Here is a 9,363-nt window from a genome sequence, read left to right on the forward strand (position 1 = left end):
ACATTTCCACCAACAGTGAACAAGCATATTTCTACCTCTTAAATTTGATTACCTGGTTTGCTGGTCTGGAGTAAATTAAAAGCAGTAAATTAGAAAGGATCAACAAGTAAAATAATAGTATGAAGTATCATGTGAAAATCTTGCATTACAAGAATTTTAAGAAGTAAAATTAGTACTTGATTAACACAATATTCAATAATGGATACTCTTAATGATACTCTAGAGATGTAATGAAAAAGTTAAATGATGTTTGATTTCCATTGTATAAGGAGGCAGGCATCTATATTATTTTAGAAAAACATCTATTGATAATCAATTATGTTAGTATTAATTTTATTATTTCAAAAACTAAGTGTTCCATGAAAAATGGTAAAATTTTTCATAGGACTGGTCTTTAAGGAGTTAATTTTCATTTATCCAGAAATTTCATTTATATGGAATAGAGAGAGCCCTTCCCTGTAATGCCGTAATAGTGGGACATTACTATTTTCATATATAATAATGAATCATACAGATGCCTTTCCAAATAGAAATCATAATATAATAAGAACAAATACTAAGCTAAAATAATATTTTTAATTAATGGTGTTTGTGTGGTTGTGACATGTTTACTGATTAGATTAGAAAGGGGAAACCCACTTAGCTAGGAAAAATCTCCTGCAGTTGAATATTAAAGTGTGAAATAGGATACTTGAGGGTGGAGAAAAAAAATCAGTTTTCAGGATACTATAAGATTTCTGAATTTACATTCTTTTCCCTCTCATCTCATTTTTATTCAACCCACATTTACAAACTAAATCCATAATGAATGACAAATCTAAAAATTAATTACTGTTTTGGGGCATATATTGAAATATCAGTGTACAGAGCACTGGGAATCTGAAAGAAGTTAGGAGGTAACATACTCCCTGAGGAGGGTCATGACATAGTTACGACACACAAAGGGCATTATTACAGTGTGTGTAGGGCTGCACATGGGAGGAACAGGTAAGAGTCAGGAGAGACGTGCACTCCATCCTGTGCAGGAGCCACTGTGGCCACCCCATCAATAGCTGGCTAGCTGTTGGGCTTTCCAGAGACAGCACAGGCCAGGAGATGGAGGTGAGCACTGCATGTGGAGCCAGAGGTCACTAGGAAGGAAGAGTGATCTGGGAGTCTGGAGTAATGTTCATCAGAAAGGTTGTTTGGGGGTTCACCAACAGAGACTGAAGCCAGGGAGACTTCAAGATTAGGGAGCCCAAAGTGATCTGACTGGAAGGTATTGAAACTGAGAATGAACAAGCAATTAATAGTTAAAATAGTAGAGAATCACTGATGGGTGTGTGGGGATTATCACAAACAATGAGGTTCTAGTTCATATCTTGAATTGGGAAAATGCTGCCATCACTTGGTTTGCTATACCTCATGTTTCCTTTGTAAAGTAGGTGTGTTATTATTCCAGATTCACAGATGAGGAAACTAGGCAGTGAACCCAAGTCCCCTTCAGTTTCGTCAACATCAGGAGCTGAGCTGGGAGTGAAAATTACTTCCCTGGAGTTTTTTGCCACCAGGTGAGCCTTGATCCTGTAATTTTCCAGTGCTAAAAATATTTTCCTTCCTAGAAAAAACTTTTGTTTTGAATAATGTATTATGTTTTAATTGGCATTGGATTGTGTGGACTGGAGTGTAACTTGTACAAACATAGCCATTAAAAATCACAGGTTAAGCCCTGGCTGGCATGGCTCAGTGGTTGGAGCCTTGGCCCCGAGTACTGAAGGGTCGAGGCTTTGATTCCCAGTCAAGGGCATGTACCTGGGTTGCAGGTTTGACCACTGGCCGGTAGGGGGTAGATGTACGAGGCAACCAGTCGGTGTGTCTCTCTCACATTGATGTTTCTCTCTCTCTTCCCCCCCTTTCTGCTCTGTCTGGAGAGGATTAACAACAGCAACAACAAAATCACAGGTTAATACTCTGTTTTGTTCAGCAATGTTAGCTTAGGACATGGCCTGAATTGTAGGTGACTTGGTTATTTAAACTCTCGTTTACAGACACTGGGTTTTTGGTGACTTGCACTGAGACTTTTATTCAGTAGTACAGATTCTATATTAAGCATTAAAACTAATGTGCTGGACTAAAGGTTTTTATCTAAAATGAAAGCATTCATCTGTTTTGAATGCAATGAAAGAGTTTTTTCATGTGTACTTGAAGTTTCTGTGGGGATTTAAGAAAAATCACTGAAATGTAAGACTATTGAGATTGCTTATATTGTTTAAGGCTTTTGAAAAAATAACTAGGTTTATAAACAATGAATCTTGATCACACTTAATTTTTCAACCAAAAGCTTTCTTATTTGGTGGTTACTTCTAGTTAGTTACAAACAAAATATCTCAAGGTACTGCTATATTCTAGAATGTTCTGCAAACAAGTATGAAGATTTATAATAACTGAATAAAATATCAAGGTGGAGTGGGCTGAACCTTCTTCTTAGCTCGCCTCTTATGGTAGGGAGTTCTCGTAGAAAAAATAAACATGGAGCTTTATGAAACATCCTCTTGGTCCTGAAGTGAAGGACAGAACAAAGGTCATGAAAATCAGGAGCCATTGCCCCGCCCAGCGTGTCTCAGCGGTGCAGTGTTTTCCTAGGATCCAGGGGATCGCAGTGCGCTGCCCCGCTCCCCGCCCCCCACATGCCGGGGTTGCAGGCTCACTTCCTGGTTGGGAGCGCGTGGGAGGCAGCCAGCCAATGACAGCTCTCTAATCATTGATGTTTCAATTCTCTCTCCCACTCCCTTCCTCTCTCTGACATCAATACAGATACATTAAAAAAAAAAAAAAATCAGGAGCCATTAAGACATGCTTCTAAAATATGGTGGTAATTGCATCCCCAGGTCAGAATGTTCTGAGATGTTTGTTAGGAGTGAATATTCCAGGGCCTCATTCTAGAACTACTGAGTGAAAATCTGGGAGAAAGCTTGGGAATCAGTGTTAAGCAAACACTCCAGATGACTCTGTGCACATTAATTTTGAGATTTGAAGAGGTAAGACCAGACTTTTGTCAAGATCTGTTCTGCCTAATATAGCCTCCTCTGGACACTCCAGAATTTCCATGACCACTAGATAAAAAAAATCACTTAAAAATTTAATACTCCCTGAATGTGTATTAATAGCACTCCTTTCCAGTAAATGAAAATGCATCTGAGAGGATTAAGGGATTCTCGTCTATGTTCACATCTCATACCTAACTGAAATAGTTGCTGTTATAATAGGGAAGTTTGACTTAAGGCAGTGTTTCTCAAATTCAAATATTTAACTGCGCTTTTTTAAAGAAATAAGTAGACCTCACAATTGTGACTGTGTTATTTTTTACAATGTTACTTATATGAGCAAATATGTTAACTACTTATGAGGATCTTATTAATGTCTGAAGTCAAAGCAACATGTACAAATGAAATATAAACAAAACTATAAAACTAATAAAAATTCAAATTGGCAACACTGGTGTGAGACAGATGGTGGTATTTGCAGAAACTAAATTGTACATGTTAAGTTGGTAGCAGCAAGACGTAGCTTCAGGTCCAATTCTACTTTTCATTAAATAACATGACTGCAGACAAGGCTGTGTTTGTTAAATCAAAATTAGACTTCATACTTAACTACACATTTCCTAGAGAGCAATCCTTCAATGCCACTTTTAATGAAGTTTCCTTGCACCTTTCAAACACCCATAGTCCTGTAGTCAGGAACTTTTGTGTGAATTTTTTTTTTTTTGAAAGTGTCAAATATTAAATCTTGAGGTTTGGTAGGATAAATGGCAAACTGGATGAAATTATGTAGATACTTCTATAATAAGAAAATGTCTTGCCCGGCCGGGCATGGCTCAGCGGTTGAGCATCGACCTAGGATCCAGGCAATCGGGGTTCGATTCCCTGTCAGGGCACATGCCTGGGTTGTGGGCTCAGTCCCCAGTTAGGGGCGTGCAGGAGGCAGCCAATCATTGATGTTTCTATCTTTCTCTCTCCCTCTCCTTTCCTCTTTCTGAGATCAATAAAGATATATTTTTTTTAAAAAAAGTCGTTACACAAATAAGTATGCCAAATACTGATAACAATCATGAGCATACAATTTTAATTGAGAATATTAATTGCTTGAGGCATTTATAATATACATATATGTAATATTTAATTATTTTATATTCTTTCTTTGAGATTTGCCTCTTGGCATGTTATTACATTGTAAATTAATCGCTTCAATTGAAGGTTAAGTGAAAGCTTCTCAACTGAATGATTGAATGGATTTTGATATATGGGGATTTTGACACTTTGCATGTATATTGAGGTTCAAAAATACTGCTGGAACTATAAGTTAAGCTTGGGAAATATATTCCTTGCAAATATGAGTGAGCTGGAGATCGCACTTCTTGTTTTAATTTTTTATGCCATAGGAAGTGAATAAAGCGGCTTGATATTACTTGTGATTCAAACAATATGAGTTGTCATCAAAATGACTTTATTGCAGTATAAGTTTTGTATATAAAGTCAATTTTGCCTTATAGGTTCATTTCATTGAGAAACATTATCAAGTCTGCAGAAAAAGCTAATTTCCAAAGTAATTCAGAATTAAATTATAATAGTTGAGAAAAGTTCTCATTCAGGAAAATTTCAATTTGACTCTGAACTGGAAAAAAAATCTCAAAATTTTACTACTGCTAAACATTGAACTGTTGTGGGGTAGGGGAAGAGTAAGGATTTGCCTTTATTTATGACAAAAATTCATGGGATTGAAGATTATTAAGTCCATGAAACCAGAAGTTTACTGTTAACACTATTAGTTCAAAAACATAAGTCAAGTATTTTTCTCAGAAGTACCTGCTATGCCAAAAGAAATCAATTAATATGTACAATGAAGTCTTTGAACATCTTACATTTTCAAAAATTCTGTAAATTTATCCATCTAAGCCATTTTCTTCTCTACATGCATTTGTATTACCAGATTCCACTCCAGGTTGTACTGAATTAGTGTTTTTTTCAACTTTGAAAATATTTCCAATTATAATTGTTTCACAAAGACCATTCACAGAGGTAAATCTCAGTGACTTCAAATTCACTGAGGAACTCCTGGGAACTCTTGACTCCTTGAACGAAAAACAACAGTATTAGAAATATCCGTTGACTTGTTAAAAGCCTAAGAAAACCACTTAAAATCATTTGCCTTGTTTTAATATTAACAACCAGCTTCTGATTAAGATAGAGGCATAGTTAAACACTGTGCTGGCCTCCTCCCACAACCATACTAAAATTACAACCAAAATACAGAACAATCCATCATTGAGAACCAGCTGAAGTCTAGCTGATCAGAGCTCCTATAACTAAGGATATACAGAAGAGTCCAAGTGGAAACTGGTAAGCGGGGCAGAGACACAGAATGGGCTATCCCCACACCCATTTGTAGTGGTTAAAAGTCAGGAGGGATATATTGGCTGTGGAGGTCTTCCCTGAGTATCAAGGGGTCCCAGCCCCACACCAAGCTCCCCAGCCCAGGTTTCCAGTGCCAGGAAGAGAAAGTCCCCATAATTTCTGGCTGCAAAAACCAGCACGGTTTGTGGCTAGGACAAACAGAGGGTTGCTAGAGTCCCAGGAATTCCTCTTAAAGGGCACACGGACTTACTCATTGACAGACTTATTCACAATGAGCTTCAATGCTGGGACAGCAGCTCGAAAATTCTGGGGACATATGGGAACCAAATTATCTGGCTTCAGAATGAGGGGTGGAAGGGCAGCTTTCTCTCAGACACAAGTGCTGGCAGAATCCATTGTTCCTTTGTTGAGTCCTCCCTTCCACCCAGCCAGCAGGTGCAGGCAGGCCCCCAGTCTGAGTTTCCATCAACCTGGCTACTACCTTTATCTCGCCCTGGTGATTACCTGAGACCCTGCCCATGCAACTTGAGAGCTCGCCTAAGCCACTTCCATGCCTTTTCCTTATAAACAACTTGTCTTGGCATGCTGCAGACTTTACTAAAATCTCTCAAATGTTTACAGATCCCAAACAAGCAACATCTGGCCTCAGCATGCCCCATGCCACTTGCTAAGCAGTCTCAAGCCAGGTACTTGTGGCTGCCAGTCTTGGTTCACAGCTTAGCCTCTCCCAACACCTCTAGGCCAGAACAAATGGACAGTGTCAGAAAATCACTTTGTACCTCATATCAGGTGGCCCCAGGGAAGGGCAGAGGCAGTGGCTGAACTTGGCCTGCACCAGAGCCACTCCCAAGTGGACCTGGAATCAGCACACCCCGTGGCCAGCTTCAGACCACACCAGAGCACCACCCAACTACTTCCACCAACAACACATGAAAAGTGGAGATTTAGCAGGCACCAGAGCTCTGCTAAAGTGAATCCTGCTCAATAGGGTCAGGCCTTGCACAACCACTCATCCACCGTAGTCATGGCCAATCTTCATAACCAATCAACCTGAGGGTCAATCTGTCCCATTGATATGCCAACAGAAATCAAGGCTCAACTACAATAGGAAGGCACACATAACTCATGCAAGGAACACAACTGGAGAGCCTGGCTCAGGTGACCAGGAAGACTGTGTCCCTGGGAACCACAGGACAACTACTATATAAAGCCACCCTACCAAGACCAGGAAATGTAGAAACGCTACCTAACACATAGAAACAAACACAGGGAAGCAGTCAAAATGAGGAGACAAAAAAACATGTCCCAAATGAAAAAACAGGACAAAATCCAGAAAAAGAACTAAACAGAATGGAGACAAGCAATCTACCAGATGCAGATCAAAACACTGGTTATAAGGATACTCAATGAACTGAAAGGAAGAGCAGATGATCTCAGTGAGAACTTCAACAAAGAGATAGGAAACATAAAGATGGATATAGAAAATAGAAAACAAAAAAGAACCAGTCAGAAATGAAGAATACAAGAACTGAAATGACTACATTAGAGGGAGTCAACAGATGAAACAGGAGATCAAATGAGTGATTTGGAAGACAAGGTAGCAATCAGAATAACCAAAAGAAAAAAGAATAGGAAAAAAGAATAGTTTAAAGGACATCTGGGACACCATCAAGTGTACCAACATTGGCATAATAGGGGTACCAGAAGGAGAAGAGAGAGAGAACAAGAAATTAAAAACCTATTTTTGCCTGACCATTGTGGCTCAGTTGGTTAAGCATTGTCCCATACAGCAGGAAATTGCCAGTTTGATTCCTGGCCAGGGCACATGCCCAGGTTTCAGGCTTGAACCCCAGCAGGGGGCATACAGGAGGCAGCCAATCGTTGTTTCTCTTTCACTGATGTTTCTATCTCTCTCTCCGTTCCTCCCTCTAAAAATAAAATCAATAAAAAACATTAAAAATATATTTGAAGAAATAATGACTGAACATTTCCCTAAACTGACAAAGGAAATAGACATACAAATCCAGAAATGGCAGAGTCCCAAACAAGATGAACTCAAAGAAGCCCAGACCAAGACACTTGTATAAGACACATCATAATTAAAATGCAAAAGGTTAAAGACAGAAAATCTTAAAAGTAGTAAGAAAAAAGCAGTTAGGTGACTACAAGGGAACTCCCATGGGACTGTCAGCTGATTTCTCAACAGAAACTTTGCAGGCCAGATGGGACTGGCAAGAAATGTTCAAAGTGATGAAAAGCAAGGACCTACAACCAGGATTACTCTGCCCAGCAAAGGTATCATTTAGAATAGAAGGACAGATAAAGAGTTTCCTAGACAAGAAAAAGCTAAAGGAGTTCATCACCACCAAACCAGTATTACAAGAAATATTAAAGGGACTTTTTTAAGAAAAAGAAGAAAAAAAAAATGTAAATAATAAAGTGGCAATAATTACATACTTATCAACAATTATTTTAAATGTAAATAGATTAAATACTCCTATTAAAAGACATAGGGTGGCTGAATGGATAAAAAAACAAGACCCATATATATGCTACCTACAAGAAACCAACTTTAGATTGAAATACACACACAGACTAAAAGTAAAGGGATGGAAAATGATATCTTATGAAAATGGAAACAACAAAAAAAGCTGTGGTAGTAATACTTATATCAGACTAAATAGACTTTAAAACAAAGGCTATAACAAGAGACAAAAAAGGACTCAGCATTTCCACTCCTGGGTATTTATCCAAAGAAACTCAAAAAACTAATCTGAAAAGACATATGTATCCTTATGTTCATGCAGCATTATTTACAATAGCCAAGATATGAAGCCATCTAACTATCCATCAATGGATGAATGGATAAATAAGAAGTGCTACATATATAAATGCAATATGACTCAGTCATAAAAAAGAATGAAATCTTGCCATCTCAGCAACCTGGATAGAACTAGAGGGTATTATGCTAAGTGAAATAAGTCAGACACAGAAAGACAAATGCTGTATGATTGCATTTATATGTGGAATCTAAAAACAAAGCTGAACTCATAGATACACAGAGAACCTTTTGATGGTTGCCAGTGGAAGGGTGGATAGGTTGAGAAGGTGAAGGGATTAAGAAGTTCAAATTGGTACTTAGAAAATAGTCATGAAGATGTAAAGTACAGCATAGAGAATACAGTCAATAATATGGTAATAATTATGTATGGGGTCAGAGGGTACTATACTTATTTGTAAGTTATATAAGTGTCTAATCATTATTTTTTACACCTGAAACTAATATAATATTGAATGTCAACTGTAATTGAAAAATAAAAATTATTTTAAAAAATAAATCACAGCAAGGAAATAAGTGTAGAGATGACTTCTGAATGAGTGGATTATAAAAAAATTAAATTAAATTAACAATTGATGTTCCTTCCAATGTCCTCAACTTTCTGAGTAACTATTTTGGTCCAAAAGTTAATAGTCCTAAACCAGTTTATTTTCTCTGGTCTGGCATCAAATATGATTTAATTAACTCACCTTTGGTAAATGTCTTTCTTTGTTTAAAAAAATGAGCCATGTGTTAACTCACTTTGTTTGCAGTTTCAATTAAAATTTTTTTGTGTGTGTGTAAAAATAATTCTGTTGTGTTGAAGTACTTCTTATATTTTTAGCACTGCTGTAATGCCATTTCATAATAAACACAATTCCTTGTTATCTAATTTGGTAACAAAATAATCCATGTTCTGTTATGTCTTAAAAGTGTAATGTTTGAAGTTTACTTTTCATCTCTTTTTATCTTGACATGATAAGAATGCACTGGTAATAAGAATTATAAAATGTCATGTTATGGTGATGTGCATGACACTCAAAATTTCTGATTTACTTTCTTAAATAAAGTGGATGGCGAAAGAAACCTTGCATCTCTACTTTTATGAAAGCCAATGATGTGCTTGGGAACTGTCCACAATAAACATCTTAA

The sequence above is a fragment of the Miniopterus natalensis genome, chromosome 1, assembly GCF_054644295.1.
Source record: "Miniopterus natalensis isolate mMinNat1 chromosome 1, mMinNat1.hap1, whole genome shotgun sequence".
Taxonomy (NCBI): domain Eukaryota; kingdom Metazoa; phylum Chordata; class Mammalia; order Chiroptera; family Miniopteridae; genus Miniopterus; species Miniopterus natalensis.